The following is an 18,260-nucleotide window of genomic DNA, read 5'->3' as shown; positions in this document are numbered from 1 at the left end:
TTTCCCTTCAACCCCTAGCAATCACTATTGGCTTTCTGTTTCTATAGATTTGTCTATTATAGATGTTTCCTATAAATGGAGTTATATAATTTGTGGCTTTCTGTGTCTGACTTCTTTCACTTTCTGTACTGTTCAAGGTTCTTTCTTCTTGTAATATGTATCAATATTTCATTCCTTTTTATGGCTAAGTAATATTCTGTTTTACAGGTATATATCTGGTTTTATTTATCTGTTGGATGGACATTTGGGTCGTTTCTACCTTTTGACTACTGTGAATAGTGTTTCTATGAATATTTGTGTGCAGGTTTTTGTTTGAACACCTGTTTTCAGTTATTTAGGGTATATACCTAGATGTATAATTACTAGGTCATATGGTAATTTTATGTTTATGTTTTTGAGGGACCATCAAACTGTTGTCCATGGGGGCTGCATCATTTCACATTGACAGGGGTTCCAATTTCTCCACATCCTCAACAACACTTGTTATTTCCCCCCTTTTTTTTTTTTATTATTGCCATCCTACTAGGTCCATTATTGACAGTGAGGTAGCGAAGTTTCCAACTATTTTTGTAGACTTTCCTATTTCTCCTTTCAGCTATGTCAATTTTAGCTTCATATATTTTCAGGCTCTGTTAAGTGCATATATGTTTATAATTTTTATATCTTCTAAATGTATTGACTATTTTATCAAAATATAATATCCTTTTTCTCCTGTAACAATTTTGGATTTAAAGTATTTTGTCTGACGTTAGAGTACCCACTCCAGCTCTCTTTTGGTTACTGTTTACATGAATATCTTTTTCTATTCATTCTCATTCAGTTGATTGTGTCTTTGGATCTAAAATGAGTCTCTTTTGGACAGCATATAATTGGATCATAGTTTGGGTTTATTTATGTATTTTAATCCATTCTGCCATTCTCTGCCTTTAATTTGAGCCGTTTAATCCATATGTGTTTAAGATAATTACTGATAAAGTGTAAAGCAATTCTGATGCTGACTCCCCAGAGTTAGGTCAAATTTCATAGGTTCATGGCACAGTCCCCCACAAGACTGTCCTCGTTTCAGACACAAGCTGCCAGGTTGGAGTTTCCCCAGACACTCACACTTCTGACCAACTGGCTGCAAACTCAGGGGTTCCTACTACCACCTCATGCTCAGTAATTCCATAGAACAACTCACAGAACTCAGGAAAGCTCTGTATTTACAGTTACAGTTTTCTTACAAAGGCTACAAATTAGGACCAAAGAAGAGACACTTAGGGAGAGATCTGGCAGGGTACCTAAAGTTTCCTTGCTTTCAGCATGCAGCACCCTCTGAGAACATCAATTTGTGTCCCCAGCCAAGAGTCTTACTTTAGCTGTGAGTATTCAGAATTTTTTTTGTGGCTTTATTACATAGGAGTGATTGAATCATTGGCCACTTTGATTGAAGTCAATCTCCAGCCCCCAACCTTTTTCTGAAAGACCAAAGGTCAGGTTGATATGTGGCTCAAAGCATGAGCCCTCTAACTATGTAGTTGGTCTTTATGGTATAGCCAGCGCCCATTCTGGAACTGTGTATGGGCCTACCGAGAGTCACTTTGTTAGCATAAACCCACATGTGGTCTGAGGAGTCCACCGTGAATAAGAAAGATGCTGCTATTACTAGGGAAATTGCAAGGGTTTAAAAGCTCCCTCTTAAGAACCAGGGAAATAAACCAGCCAAATTCATTATTATAGAACAAAGAAGCTTACATTGGCCGTTTTGCTAATTGTTTTCTGTAAGTCTTAATCTTTATTTTCCTGAATTCTTTTGCTTTCTTTTGTGTTTGATTGACTTTTTCTAGTTTACCTTTTTTATTCTCTCCTTGTTTCCTTTTCTGTGTGTGTGTGTGTGTGTGTGTGTGTGTGTGTGTGTGTGTGTTTCAAATCTTTATTGGAGTATAATTGCTTCACAATACCGTGTTAGTTTCTTTTGCACAACAAAGTGAATCAGCCATATGCATACATGTGTCCCCATATCCCCTCCCTCTTGAGCCTCCCTCCCATCCTCCCTATTCCACCTGTCTAGGTCATTGCAAACCACTGAGTCAATCTCCCTGTGCTATGCTGCTGCTTCCCACCAGCCAACTATTTTACATCCGGTAGTGTATATATGTTGATGCTACTCTCACTTCATCCCAGCTTTGCCCTCCCACCCTATGTCATCAAGTCCATTTTCTATGTCTACCTCTTTATTCTTGCCCTGCAACTAGATTCATCAGTACCATTTTTTTTTCTTTTTAGATTCCATAGATATGCATTAGCATATGTTATTTGTTTTTCTCTTTCTGACTTATTTCACTCTGTATGACAGACTCTAGGTCCATCCACCTCACTACATATAACTCAATTTTGTTTCTCTTTATGGCTGAGTAATACTCCATTATATATATGTGCCCGATCTTCTTTATCCATTCATCTGTTGAGAGACATTTAGGTTGGTTCCATGTCTTGGCTGTTGTAAATAATGCTGCAGTGAACATTGTGGTACATGTCTCTTTTTGAATTATGGTTTTCTCAGGGTATATGTCCAGTAGTGGGATTGCTGTTTCATATGGTACTTTTATTTTTAGTTTCTTAAGGAACCTCCATACTGTTCTCCATAGTGGCTGTATCAATTTACATTCCTACCAACAGTGCAGAAGGGTTCTCTTTTCACCACACCCTTTCCAGCATTTATTGCTTCTAGCTTTTTGTTTGTTTTGTTTTGTTTTGTTTTTTTTGCGGTACACGGGCCTCTCACTGTTGTGTCCTCTCCCATTGCGGATCACAGGCTCTGGACACGCAGGCTCAGTGGCCATGGCTCACAGGCCTAGCCGCTCCGCGGCATGTGGGATCTTCCCAGACCAGGGCACGAACCCATGTCCCCTACATCGGCAGGCAGACTCTCAACCACTGTGCCACCAGGGAAGCCCGCTTCTGGCTTTTTTGATAATGGCCATTCTGACTGGTGGTTGGTGACACCTCATTGTAGTTTAGATTTTCATTTCTCTAATAATTAGTGGTGTTGAGCATCTTTTCATGTGCCTCTTGGCTATCTGTATGTCTTCCTTGGTGAAATATGTATTTAGCTCTTCTGTCCATTTTTTAATTGGATTGTTTGTTTTTTTGATATTGAGCTCCATTAGCTGTTTGTATATTTTGGAGATTAATCCTTTGTCTGTTGTTTCATTTGCAAATATTTCTCCCATTCTGAAGGTTGTCTTTTTGTCTTATTTATGGTTTCCTTTGCTTTGCAAAAGCTTTTAAGTCCCATTTGTTTATTTTTGTTTTTATTTCTTTTTCTCTAGAAGGTGGGTCAAAAAAGATCTTGCTGTGGTTTATGTCAGAGTGTTTTTTCCCATGTTTTCCTCTAAAAGTTTTATAGTGTCTGGTCTTACATTTAAGTCTTTAATCCACTTTGAGTTTATTTTTGTGTATGGTGTTAGGGAGTGCTCTAATTTCATTCTTTTACATGTAGCTGTCCAGTTTTCCCAGCACCACTTATTGAAGAAGCTGTCTTTTTTCCATTGTATGTTCTTGCCTCCTTTGTCATAAATTAGGTGCCCATATGTACGTGGGTTTATCTCTGGGCATTCTATTCTATTCTACCATTGATCTATATTTCTGTTTTTGTGCCAGTACCATAGTGCCTTGGTTACTATAGCTTTGTGCTATAGTTTGAAGTCAGGGAGCCTAATTCCTCCAGCTCCGTTTTTCTTTCTCAAGATTGCTTTGGCTATTCGGGGTCTTTTGTGTTTCCATACGAATTGTAAGATTTTTTGTTCTAATTCTGTGAAGAATGCCCTTGGTAGTTTGCTAGGGATTGTATCGAATCTGTAGATTGCTTTGGGCAGTATAGTCATTTTCACAGTATTGATTTTTCCAGTCCAAGAACATGATATATTTCTCCATCTGTTTGCGTCATCTTTGATTTCTTTCATCAGTGTTTTATAGTTTTCTGAGTACAAGTCTTTCTCCTCCCTAGGCAGGTTTATTCCTAGGTATTTCATTCATTTTGTTTCAGTGGTAAATGGAAGTGTTTCTTTAATTTCTCTTTCTGATTTTTCATTGTTGGTGTATAGGAATGCCAGAGATTTCTGTGCATTAATTTTGTGTTCTGCAACCTTACCAAATTCATTGATTAGTTCTAATAGTTTTCTGGTGGCATCTTTAGGATCTTCTATGTATAGTATCATGTCATCGGCAAATGGTGACAGTTTTACTTCTTCTTTTCCAATTTGTGTTCCTTTTATTTCTTTTTCTTCTCTGATTGCTGTGGCTAGGACTTCCAAAACTATGCTGAATAAGAGTGGTGAGAGTGGACATCCTTGTCTTGTTCCTGATCCTAGTGGAAATGCTTTCAGTTTTTCACCATTGGGAATGATGCTTGCTGTGGGTTTGTCATATATGACCTTTATTTTGTTGAGGTACATTCCCCCAATGCCCATTTTCTGGAGAACTTTTATCATAAATGAGTGTTGAATTTTGTCAAAAGCTTTTTGTGCATCCATTGAGATGATCATATGTTTTTTTATTCCTTAATTTGTTAATGTGATGTATAACATTGATTGATTTGCATATATTGAAGAATCCTTGCATCCCTGGGATAAATCCCACTTGATCATGGTGTATGATCCTTTTAATGTGCTGTTGGATTCTTTTTTTTTTTTTTTTTTAAGTGGCAGTAAAAAATATATGTGGTCAACATTGTTACTTTCACTTGCAAATAAAAGAGTTGGGATGTATAGAAACCTGTACTTAACTTTTTATCAAGAGTACTTATCATCAAATTACTCCCATCCAGGCTTCTGCAGGTCTGGAATTTTCTTTCCACTGGATAGGAGTATGTGGTGGGAATTCCAGTTAACATTTTTATTAAAAAAAAAAAAAAAGAATTAGCATAGTCAAGTTGTCTTAGTGTTAAGGATTTCTGTTTGCTAGTATTATGATCATCAGTGATATTGGTCTATAATTTTATTTTTTTGTGATGTCTTTTTCTGGTTTTAGTATCAGGGTGATGGTGGCTTTGTAGAATGAATTTGGGCGTGTTCCTTCCTCTGCAATATTTTGCAAGAGTTTGAGAAGGATCAGTGTTAGCTGTTCTCTAAATGTTTGGTAGAATTCACCTGTGAAGCCATCTGGTCCTGGACTGTTGTTTGCTGGAAGATTTTTAATTACGGTTTCAATTTCATTACTTGTGATAGGTCTGTTTATATTTTCTAATTCTTCCTGGTTCAGTCATGGAAAATTGTACCTTCCTAAGAATTTGTCCATTTCTTCGTGGTTGTCCATTTTATTGGCATATAGTTGTTTGTAGTAGTTTCTTATAATCCTTTGTATTTCTGTGGTATCAGTTGTGATTTCTCCTTTTTCATTTCTAATTTTATTGGTTTGTGTCCTCTCTCTTTTTCTTCATGAGTCTGGCTAAGGGTTTATCAATTTTGTTTATCTTCTCAAAGAACCAGCTTTTAGTTTTATTGATTTTTGCTATTGTTTTATTCGTTTCTATTTCAATTATTTCTGCTCTGATCTTTATGATTTCTTTCCTTCTACTGACTTTGGGTTTTCTTTGTTCTTCTTTCTCTATTTGTTTTAAGTGTAGGGTTAGATTGTTTGAGATTTTTCTTGTTTACTGAGGTGAGATCGAATTGCTATATAAACTTCCCTCTTAGAACTAACTGCTTTTGCTGTGTCCCATAAGTTTTGGGTCATCATGTTTTCATTGTCATTTGTTTCTATGCATTTTTAAATTTATTCTTTGATTTCTTCGGTGATCTCTTGGTTATTTAGTAGCGCACTGTTTAGCCTCCATATATTTGTGTTTTTTCCAGGTTTTTTTTCCTGTAATTGATTTCCAATCTCATAGCGCTGTGGTCAGAAAAGATGCTTGATATGATTTCAATTTTCTTAAATTTTGCGAGGCTTGATTTGTGACCCAAGATGTGATCTGTCCTGGAAAATGTTCCATGTTCACTGAAGAAGAAAGTGTACTCTGCCACTTTTGGGTGGAATGTTCTATAAATATCAATTAGATCCACCTGGTCTATTGTGTCATTTAAAGCTTGTGTTTCCTTATTTATTTTCTGTTTGGATGATCTGTCCATTGGTGTAAGTGGGGTGTTAAAGTACCCTGCTGTTATTGTGTTACTGTCGATTTCTCCTTTCATGGTTGTTAGCATTTGCCTTATGTATTGAGGTGCTCCTATGTTGGATGCATAAACATTTATAATTGTTATATCTTCTTCTTGGATTTATCCTTTGATCTTTATGTAGTGTCCCTCCTTTTCTCTTGTAACAGTCTTTATCTTAAAGTCTATTTTATCTAATATGAGTATTGCTACTCCAGCTTGCTTTTGATTTCCATTTGTATGGAATATCTTTTTCCATCCCTTCACTTTTAGTCTGTATGAATCCCTAGGTCTGAAGTGGGTCTCTTGTAGACAACATATATATGGGTCTTGTTTTTGTATCCATTCACCCAGTCTGTGTCTTTTGGTTGGGGCATTTAATCCATTTACATTCAAGATTATTATCGATATGTGTGTTCCTATTACTGTTTTCTTAATTGTTTTGGGTTTGTTTCTGTGGGTCTTTTTCTTTTGTGTTTCCCACCTAGAGAAGTTTCTTTAGCATTTGTTGTAAAACTGGTTTGCTGGTGCTGAATTCTCTTAGCTTTTTTTTTCTCTCAAAAGCTTTTGACTTTTCCATCAAATCTGAATGAGATCCTTGCTGGGTAGAGTAATCTTGGTTGTAGGTTTTTTCTCTTTCATCACTTTAAGTGTATCATGCCCGTCCCTTCTGGCCTGCAGAGTTTCCACTGAAAAATAAGCTGATAACCTTTTGGGGATTCCTTGTATATGTTATTTGTTTTTCTTCCCTTACTGCTTTTAATATTTTTTCTTTGAATTTAATTTTTGTTAGTTTGATTAATATGTGTCTTGGTGTGTTTTTCCTAGGGTTTATCTTGTATGGGACTCTCTGTGCTTCCTGGACTTGGGTGACTATTTCCTTTCCCATGTTAGGGAAGTTTCCCACTATAATCTCTTCAAATATTTTCTCAGACCCTTTCTTTTTCTTTTCTTCTTCTGGGACCCCTATAATTCAAATGTTGGTGCATTTAATGTTGTCCCAGAGGTCTCTGATACTGTCCTCAAGTCTTTTCATTTCTTTTTCTTTATTCTGCTCCTTGGTAGTTATTTCAACTGTTTTGTCTTCCATCTCACTTATTTGTTCTTCTGCCTCCGTTATTCTGTTACTGATTCCTTCTAATGTATTTTTCATTTCAGTTATTGTGTTATTCATCTCTGTGTGTTTGTTGTTTAGTTCTTCTAGATCTTTGTTAAACATTTCTTGTAGTTTCTCAATCCATGCCTCCATTCTATTTCTAAGATTCTGGATCATCTTTACTATCATTACTCTGAATTCTTTTTCGGGTAAGTTGCTTATTTTCTCTTAATTTATTTGGTCTTGTAGGTTTTTACCTTACTCCTTCATTTGTGACATATTTTTTTGGCATCTCATTTTTTTATTATTATTATTAGTGGGATTGTGTTCCTGTCTTACTGGTTATTTGGCCTGAGGCTTCCAACGCTGGAGTAGGCTATTGGGTAGAGCCGGGTCTTGGTGTTGAGATGAGGATCTCTATGAGACCTCACTCTGATGAATATGCCCTGGTGTCTGAGGTTCTCTGTTTGTCCAGTGGTTTGGACTCAGAGCTCCCACTGCAGGAGCTTCCACTCGACCCTGGGCTCGCAAATCAAGATCCTGCAAGCTGTGTGGGGTGGCAAAAAAAAACAAAAAGTAACAAAGTAAAAAATAAAATTAGACTATGAAACTAACAGATATGTTATTAGAAAGAATGTAAAAATAAAAATATAGATGAATCAACACCCAGAAGGTACATCAGTACCACAATCATAAAAAAGAGGAGGAGGGAAAAGAAATAAAAAAAGGGGTGGGGGGCGTGGGAGGCCTTGGCTGTGGAGAGTGGGGCCTAGGCAAGGGTGAGGTTTGGGCAGTGGGTGGGGCCAATGCTCAGGACCCAAAGGGCTAGAAAAGGCCCTGGGGGCTGTGGGGGGTGGAGCTTAGGTTCAAGGAACAGAAGGGGCCCAGGTATGTCCCCCACCCCTGGCCTCAGAGGTCAGGGCACCTCACCGGGGAGCCCAACAGGCTTCCTGCTCGAGTGGGCAGGACAAACGCCCTCTCCTCTCCTGCTCCTCCAGTCTGGAGTCTGGGAGGGCCCCTCCCGCTTGCCTCTCCTGATCCCCCCATCCTCCCTCCTATGCCCCCAAGGACCCACATAGCCTGGAGGGGGCCTGGAGGGCAGGTGATTGGCCTGGGAGTTCAGCAGGCTCCCCAAACCTGAGTGGGCTGGCCAATTGCCCTCCCTCTTCTCCCGCTCCTCCCAAAGGGCACCTCCTGCCTTCTTTTCCTTTCCTCCCCTTGGCCTCCTTCCTATGCCCCCAAGGACCCAGGCAACCTGGAGGGGGCTTTGAGGGCAGGGGATTGGCCTGGGAGCTCAGCAGGCTCCCGGGGCCCCAGTGGGCAGGGCAATCGCCCTCCTCCCCTCACCCACTCCTCCCAGGGTGCCCCTCCCACCTGCCTCTCCTAATCTCCCCAGCCTCCTTCCTATGCCCCCAGGACCCACGTTGCCTGTATGGGGCTTTGGAGGTGGGGGAACCGGCCTGCCTCTCCTGATCTCCCCGGCCTCAGGAGGGCTGATCTTGTCTGGCCTCTACTTCTTCTCTCCCCTTGGTCCCCCTACGTCCTACCAGTTCACTCTGGGGTTCCTCCCATGTCCTTGGGGGTCAGAGTCCCCCACCAGCGACTGGCAGGCACCCTAGTTGTGGGAAGACGCTAACTCTGTGTCTTCCCAGAATGCCATCTTGACTTCTTCCCCCTTTTCTGTGTATTTTTAAATTACTTTCTTAGTGGTTACTCTAATGGTTACAGTTAACAACCTAAATTTATCACAGTAGCCTACAAAAGCTCTGCTCCTATACAGCTGTGCCTCCCCATCGTTATATTTTTGTTGACACAGATTATGTCTTTATACATTGTGTGCCCTTTATATTATATTATTATATATTAGATTATAATCATTGTTGTATGCATTTGTTTTTTAAGTCATACAGGAAACAAAGTTACAAATTGAAAATATAGTAATACTGGCTTTTTAATTTACCTAGTTAGTTTTACTGGTGTTATTTTTTCTGTGATTTCAAGTTACTGTCTAGTGTCCTGTCATTTCAATCTGGTTGACTTGTTTTAGCATTTCTTCTAGGAAGGTCTACTAGTGATAAGCTCCCTTAACTTTTGGGAATCGCTTATTTTGTTCATTTTTGAAGGTTAGTTTTGCATGTATAGAATTCGTTGACAAGCTTTTTTCTTTCAGCATTCTAAAAATTTCCTCCCAGTCCCTCCAGGCCTTTATGCTGTCTGATGAAGAATCAACTTTTAAACTTATTGAGGATTCTTTCTAAGTGACGAGTTGCTTCTCTCTTGCTGCTTTCAATATTCCCTTTTGTCTTTGGTTTTCACAATTTGATTATAATGCATCTCAGAATGGTAATTTCTTTTGAGTTTTTTTACTTGAATTCTTTGAGCTTCTTGATGTGCAGATTCATGTCATTAATCAGATTTGGGAAGTTTTCTGCCATCATTTCTTCACATATTCTTTCTGCCATTTTCTCTCTTCTCTCCTTCTGAGATCCCCATAATGTGTATTTTTGTAGTCTTTATGGTATCCCAGAAATCGCCTAGTCTCTGGTTTTTTTTGTTTATTTGTTTGTGTAGAACAAATGTTTATTGATGTACAGACATTTTGAGGGGGGCTCAGAGACAGATGTAAACACAGAAACAAGCATCAGCTTTCATGAATATCAAATATTATGAAGCAGAGACAAGCAGCAGAACTCAGGGAGTCCTCCCACCAGCAACTTCCCATGAGCCTGTTCATAAACATGAACACCAAGATCTCTCCCAAAACCTATCTTTAGTAGAGCTCAAAGAGAAGTTCTCATGAAGTCTCTTAACATATTAAGCCAGGTATCAAATTAGTTAGGTCGATTGCAAATCATTTTTAAGTCTGTTGAGTTTTACCTTCTGTTTGCTTTGCTTTGTCTTGTTTTTAATTAGTAGCATACACATTTAGTTTTATGTCTTACTGATCAACTTACTCTTATCATTATAAATATTTCCTTTTATCTCTGAAAATAGACTTACAGTTTACTTTGTCTGATATTAGTAGAGCCATACTATCCTTTTTATGCCTAAGGTTAACCTAATGAAGTTTTCCATCCTTTTATTTTCAACCTGTTTGTTCTTTTCTACTTAAAGTGATATATTTTATGTACATCATATAGATGTCTCTTTTTATCTAACCTGAAAATCTAATTGAAGTTGTTAGTCTTATATTTTTTAACAGCTTTATTTGTATACATAAACTGCACGTATCTGATATGTACAATTTGATAACTTTTGTCATATCAACCCTCAAAAGTTTCCATGTACCCTTTATAAACTGTCCTTTTAATATTATTTTTGATATTTATTTAACTCTTCAATTCTTGATGTTTGAATTGCATTTACTCTTTTTTCTCTGTTCATCCTTTCTTTCTCTTTGTAGTTGTTTTTGAAGCAAATAGTTCCATTATTCCTTTTCATGTCCCATAACAGTGTTTTAATTACGCCTGTGCATGTGTGTGGTGTGTTTATTGCTTACTTTAGAGATTCAAGTATGCATATTGAACTTATTACAGTCTGTGATCACAGTGTACTCTCTTACTTCCAAATCTGTTTAAAAATTTTATGGAGAAATATTTGCAAATTCTTCCACTTCACCCTGTTTATCCTCATTGTAATATATTTTACTTCTACCTGTGCCTTAATCTGCAGCTGACCCTTGAACAACACTGGGGTTAGGAGCACCAACCTTCTGTGCAGTCACAAATCTGTATATAACTTCACAGTCAGCCCTCCATGTCTGTGGACTCAACCAGCTGTGGATCATACAGTACTGTAGTTATGTATGTAGTGAAAAAAAATTCATGTATAAGTGGACCTGCACAGTTCAAACCCATGTTGTTCAAGGTTCCACTGTACATCTTCTAGTGTTGTTTTTACTTAAAGAGCTAAGAACTTTAAGGATATACATGATCCGTGGTTAATTGAATCTGTGAGTGTGGGATTACAGATATGGAGAACCTACTGTTAAGTTACATGTGGATTTTTGACTGCAAGAAGGGTCATTTCCCCTAACCCCCACATTATTCAAGGGTCAACTCTAATTTACTTCGTTACAAAGTATTTTTCCAAAAACAAAACAAAACATTGTTCTTTATATCTAATGGCTCATTTATCCTTATTGTTATTCTTCACTTATTCTTGTTGTACTTGAGATTTCCTGTTAGAATTTTCCTTTAGCCCTTAGCCATTTCTTTTAGCATTTATTGTAGTGAAGATGTGGTAGAGTCTAATTTTTCCACTTTTTTCTTGTTTATTTCATCTTCATTTTTAAAGAATATTGTCGGTAGAAAACCTTTATAGGTGTTTTTTTCCTTTCAGCTCTTTAAAAATGTGATTTCATTGTCTTCTAGCTTTCCTCTTTGTATTGGGCTGGCCAAAAGTTTTGTTTTTTTCCATAAGATGGCTCTAGTAGCACTTAGTTGTCGTTAACTTCATTCAAAACAATTTTGTTAGCTTGTATGTGCAGCTGTTATATCAGCCTGCATTTTAAAGATGACTTATCAAAATTGGTGAATTTTTGTGTAGCCATTTTAATATTGAAGATGGAAGAAAAAAACAACATTTTTGGCATATTATCCTTTATTATTTCAAGAAAGGTTAAAACACAACTGAAATGCCAGTGCGGTGTATGGAGAAGGTGCTGTGACTGATGAAACATGTCAAAAATGGTCTGCAAAATTTCATGCTGGAGATTTCTCACTGGATGATGCTCCATGGTCAGGTAGACCAGTTGAAGTTGATAGCGATCAAATCGAGACATTAATTGAGAAGAATCAATGTTATACCACACGGGAGATACCCAACATACTCAAAGTAACCAAATAAAGTGTTGACAATCATTTGCACCAGCTTGGTTATGTGAATTGCTTTGATGTTTGGGTTCCACATAAGTTAAACAAAAAACCCCTTCTTGACCATATTTCTGCCTGCAATTCTATACTTAAACGTAATGAAAGTGTTCCATGTTTAAAACAAATTGTGATGGGCGATGAAGAGTGGATATGTACAATAATGTGGAACAGAAGACATCATGGGGCAAGCAAAATGAACCACTACCAACCACACCAAAGGCTAGTCTTCATCCAAAGAAGGTGATGTTGTATATATGGTAGGATTAGAAGGGAGTCCTCTATTATGAGCTCCTCCCAGAAAACTAAACGATTAATTCCAGCAAGTACTGCTCCAGTTAGACCAACTGAAAGCAGCACTTGATCAAGTGTCCAGAATTAGTCAACAGAAAACACCATGGTCTTCCATCAGGATAATGCAAGACCGCATGTTTCTTTGATGACCAGGCAGAAACTGTTACAGCTTGGCTGGGAAGTTCTGATTCATCTGCTGTATTCACCAGATGTTGCACCTTCATATTTCCATTTATTTAGGTCTTCACAAAATTCTCTTAATGGAAAAAAATTTCAATTCCCTGGAAGACTGTAAAAGGTACCTGGAACAGTTCTTTGCTCAAAAAGATAAAACATTTTGGGAAGATGGAATTATGAAGTTGCCTGAAAAATGGCAGAAGGTAGTGGAACAAAAGGGTGAATATGTTGTTCAATAAAGTTCTTGGTGAAAGTGTGAAATGTGTCTTTCATTTTTATTTAAAAACCGAAGGCACTTTTTGGCCAACCCAATATTATGAGAAGTCAGCTGTAGTTCCTATCAATGTTTCCCTTCATGTAATGTCCCTCATTCCCCAATTATTGAAGTAACATAGAATTACATTGAATTTTCTTCATTTTTTTCTTTCTGTTCCTAAGACTGGATACTTCAGTTCAACTATCTTTAAGTTTTCTTATTCTTCTGGATGCTCAAATCTGCTGTTGAACATCTCTAGTAAACTTTTAAAATTCCAGTTAGCATACTTTTCAACTCCAGGATTTCTATTTGGTTCTTATTTATAAATTCTCTATCTTTATTAATATTCCCTATTTGTTGAAATACTATTCTGTCTTTTTCCTTTTGGTTTCTTTTAGGTCTTTGACCACATATAAGCTTTGACCATATGTAAGACAGTGGGTATAGAGTCTTTGTCTAGTAAATCCAATGTCTTCCTGAAGGATGGTTTCTGTGAATTTCTGCTTTTCTTGTGAATTGGCCATACTCTCTTATTTCTGTGCTTGCCTCATAATTTTTTATTGAAAGCTGGATATGTTGAGTATTATAATGTGTAACTGGAAGATACTCCCCTTTTCTATAATTTCTTATTGCTCTTTGAAACAGGGTGTAGTTGTTTAGTGACTTTATTTGCTAAAGACTGTATTTTTTGTCATGTGTGGTCACTGAAGTCTCCATTAAGTTAGTGGTCAACTAGTGCTTTGACAGACTTTTTTTTTTCTTTAATTGGAGTATAATTGCTTTACAATGTTGTGTTAGTTTCTGCTGTAAAACAAAGTGAATCAGCTATATGTATACATATATCCGCTCACTCTTGGACTTCCCTTCCCCCCTCCCCCCCATCCCACCCATCTAGGTCATCACAGAGCACCGAACTGAGCTTCCTGTGCTATACTGCAGGTCCCCACTAGCTATCTATTTTACACATGGTAGTGTATTTATGTCAAACCTCATCTCCCAATTCATCCCACCTTCCCCTTCCCCCTCTGTGTCCACACGTCCATTCTCTATGTCTGCATCTCTATTTCTGCCTTGCAGAAATAGATTCATCTATACCATTTTTCTGTGTTCCACATATATGCATTAATATACGATATTTGTTTTTCTCTTTCTGACTGACTTTACTCTGTATGACAGACTCTGGGTCCATCCACATCTCTACAAATGACCCAATTTGGTTCCTTTTGATGGCTGAGTAATATTCCATTGTATATATGTACCACATCTTTATCCATTCATCTGTTGATGGGCATTTAGGTTGTTTCTGTGTCCTGGCTATTGTAAATAGTGCTGCAATGAACATTGGGGTACATGTGTCTTTCTGAATTGTGGTTTTCTCAGGGTATATGCCCAGTAGTGGGATTGCTGGGTCATATGGTAGTTCTATTTTTAGTTTTTTAAGGGACCTCCATGCTGTTCTCCATAGTGGCTGTATCAGTTTACATTCCCGCCAATAATGCAAGAGGGTTCCCTTTTCTCCGCACCCTCTCCAGCATTTATTGTTTGTAGATTTTTTGATGATGGCCATTCTGACCAATGTGAGGTGATACCTTATTGTAATTTTGACTTGCATTTCTCTAATAATTAGTGGTGTTGAGCATCTATCTATTCATGTGCCTCTTGGCCATCTGTATGTTTTCTTTGGAGAAATGTCTATTTAGGTCTCTGCCCATTTTTTGATTGCGTTGCTTGTTTTTCTTGATATTGAGCTTCATGAGCTGTTTGTATATTTTGGAGATTAATCCTTTGTCAGTTGCTTCATTTGCAAATATTTTCTCCCATTCTGAGGGTTGTCTTTTCATCTTGTTTATGGTTTCCTTTGCTGTGCAAAAGCTTTTAAGTTTAATTAGGTCTCATTTGTTTATTTTTATTACTCTAGGAGGTGGGTCAGAAAAGATCTTGCTGTGATTTGAGTGTTTCAAACACTTCAAAACACTTCAAAGAGTGTTTTTCCTGTGTTTTCCTCTAAGAGTTTTATAGTCTTCAGCCTTACATTTAGGTCTTTAATCCATTTTGAGTTTATTTTTGTGTATGGTGTTAGGTAGTGTTCTAATTTCATTCTTTTACATGTAGTTATCCAGTTTCCCCAACACCACTTATTGAAGAGACTGTCTTTTCTCCATTGTATAGTCGTGCCTCCTTTGTCATAGATTAGGTGACCATGGGTGTGTGGGTTTATCTCTGGATTTTCTATCCTGTACCATTGATCTATATTTCTGTTTCTGTACCAGTACCATACTGTCTTGATTACTATACTTGTAGCATAGGCTGAAGTCAGGGAGCCTGATTCCTCCAGCTCCGTTTTTCTTTCTCAAGATTGCTTTGGCTATTCGGGGTCTTTTGTGTTTCCATACAAATTGTAAAATTGTTTGTTCTAGTTCTGGGGAAAATGCCCTTGGTAATTTGATAGGGATTGCATTGAATCTGTAGATTGCTCTGGGTAGTGTAATAATTTTCACAGTATTGATTCTTTCAATCCAAAAACATGGTATATCTCTCCACCTATTTGTATCATCTTTAATTTCTTTCATCAGTGTTTTATAGTTTTCCGAGTACAGGTCTTTTGCCTCCTTAGGTAGGTTTATTCCTAGGTATTTTATTATTTTTGTTGTGATGGTAAATGGGATTGTTTCCATAATTTCTCTTTCTGATCTTTCATTGTTAACGTATAGGAATGCAAGAGATTTCTTGCCTTAATTTTGTATCCTGCAGCTTTACCAAATTCATGGATTAGCTCTAGTTTTCTGGTGGCATCTTTAGGATTTTCTATGTATAGTATCATGTCATCTGCAAACAGTCACAGTTTTACTTCTTTTCCAATATGTATTCCTTTTATTTCTTTTTCTTCTCTGATTGCTGTGGCTAGGACTTCCAAATGCCTGCAAGCAGAAAGAAAATTTGCCATGTTTGCAGCTGAATTCTGTGTTTGTGTGCCAAGGCATACCTTCAGCATTCACCCAGGCATTTTGTAACTCTGCCTTTGCTTGCACAGAGCTTGAAGATCTGCCAGATGTGAGAGCTTAGGGCCTTTTCAGATCTCTTCTGAGTATGTCTCCTTTTGCATCTAGCCTTCTAGTTTTCCAGTAACACGTGGAAACATTGCAAAGCTCTTATTCCTTAAAACAGTTTACTCCCTAGCTTTTCGCCAAGACTCTAGGATGTCTATTAAACAATATAGACAACTGATATCCTTTGCTCCTGGCTTCAGTGGTTGTTTCATTTGCCTTTAAATGCCCTCCACTTAGCTATTTCTCTGTCCTGAGAGATTTCTTAGGTGAAAAAAAGATAAACCCTTTCTGTTAGTCCTTCAGGGAGCCTTCAGAGAGGTCAAAGCAGGCATCCACAGTTCTTTGAGTATGAAGTCTTCTCTGCTCCCTCTGGCACTGGGACCCTGTACCAGGAATGCAGCCTGCTATCTTCAGGACTATCACCAAACCATTAGGGGTTGGGGGGAGGAGGGATGAAGCAAAGATAAAGTAAAATGCCAGAAAGCTCTCCTACCAAGTATTCATTGCATTTTTTGATCAAGCATTTGTTTGGTTGCAGTAAACCTTTGTTTCCCAGATTTTTGTTCAAGTTGATTATAAGTAGTTTCCCGGTTTTATTTGTTTGTTTTCCTGTGTTTCTGTGGAGAAACTGCCTTTGGAGTTTGCAACTCTAGCATTTTCTTACCATTACCTACAAAGGTTTTTATGGCCCATGTGAATGTGGCATATTTTTGATACACAGGCCTCCCTCTTCTCCAGGAATCCTTAAATTATCTTATCAATATGAATGTCAGAGAGGGCTTTACCTTAAAAACAATCGTCATTAAATATTTTGAGGATATGAAAGTGTTCTTCAGAATTGCATAGCATACTATCACATTTTAGTACTTTTGGGTACCATTAATCAGCTTTATATTATGGCAGACTTTTACATTCAACCTTGAAAGAGAAATTTACAGTTGAACAATGCTGTTGCCACTATTAAGATCAGTTTAAATCTGCAGTTACCAAATTGAGTTCCTAAATCTGAGGTACCCTGGGATGCCAAAATGAATTCACGAGGGTACAACAGGATATTTTAAGTTTTTGAGGGAAACACAGGGGGAGTAGGGATAAATTGGCAGATTGGGACTGACATATACACACTACTATATATAAAATATATATAAAATAGATAACTAATAAGGACTTACTGCATAGCACAGGGAACTCTACTCAGTACTCTATAATGGCCTATATGGGAAAAGAATCCAAAAAGAGTGGATATATGTATATGTATAGCTGATTCATTTTGTTGTACACCTGAAATTAACACAACATTTTAAATCAACTGTACTCCAATTAAAAAAATAAGTAAATAAAATAAAGCATTTATGTTTCCAGCCACATCTTCTATAACTCCTACCATGAATCTTCTATTACAATTAATCTGGTTAGTGCAGAGTGCCTATTTAATGTCTTTGACTTATTATCCATTTCTTACTATTTTTTTTTTAAATCAAAACTGGGATATAGACCTATGAAGACCTTGTCGTCTACCTACATGTAATCTTAACCCCTATCACAAGATACTTTATATACTCAGTAGATATTTGGTAAATGTCATTTGATAATAAGGCAGGGACTGTACATCCAAGTTTCACCATCTTATGGCTCAGGGCTGAACATGTTTTTAATATTCAAGAATTTCAGAATGATCTATTGGTTAAAATATCGTTGTTACTTTAGAAAAGTAATAAAGCCGCATTTTTGAAAATCAGCTGATATGGCTGGAAATTATTTTCCTTTTCTATTGTGGTTGGCTGCTCTTCCCAACTCTTTAACCTCTTTTTAGTTCTCTCTTTCCTTGTTCTTCATTCCCTTAATGAACTTTACTCATAGTGATGTAAATCACCAGTCTAAAAGTAAGTATCTTATAATTCTTAAGATATTTTTTTTTAATTCCTTTAAAAATTTAAAAAAATTTTTTTTTAAATTCCTTTATCTACCAGACCTTAAACTAAATATGGAGTTAACTAGGAAGAGAAATAGTAGTGGTATTAATAAAGGATTAGACATGATAAAGTGTTAGCATAGATAAGTAGTAGGAGTATTTACTGGCCTGAGTTTTTACTGTATGCTATTATTTGTGGTTTATCTCATTTATACTCTGGTTTCTTTCGTGGTTGTATGATTATAATACTAAAATTTGCAAATTATTTTGATATAAAGTATAATTTAATTTTTAGTCCAAATTTTGAGACATTTACTAGTTTTTATAAAAGAAGATTCCTCAGAATTAAAGAAAAGTTAATTGTACCAAGATGAAATACTGAATTAGTAAAATTGATATAAAACAGTTTTTCCAGAAAGTTAAAAGAAATAAAAAAGTATTTAGTCCTAATGGAATTTTAGCTATTGCTTATGAAT

The 18,260-nt window shown here is 37.0% G+C and overlaps 1 protein-coding gene across 1 annotated transcript in view; it reads left to right on the top strand.

Annotated features, from left to right (window-relative positions):
* PKN2 (protein kinase N2) overlaps positions 1 to 18,260 on the top strand; it is a 154,328-nt gene that overhangs the window by 64,380 nt on the left and 71,688 nt on the right. The gene's annotated exons all lie outside the window — the stretch shown is intronic.

The sequence above is a fragment of the Lagenorhynchus albirostris genome, chromosome 2 (genome assembly GCF_949774975.1).
Source record: "Lagenorhynchus albirostris chromosome 2, mLagAlb1.1, whole genome shotgun sequence".
Lineage (NCBI taxonomy): Eukaryota > Metazoa > Chordata > Mammalia > Artiodactyla > Delphinidae > Lagenorhynchus > Lagenorhynchus albirostris.
The sequence above is the reverse complement of the archived record's forward strand: the minus strand, read 5'-3'. Positions and strand labels throughout refer to the sequence as shown.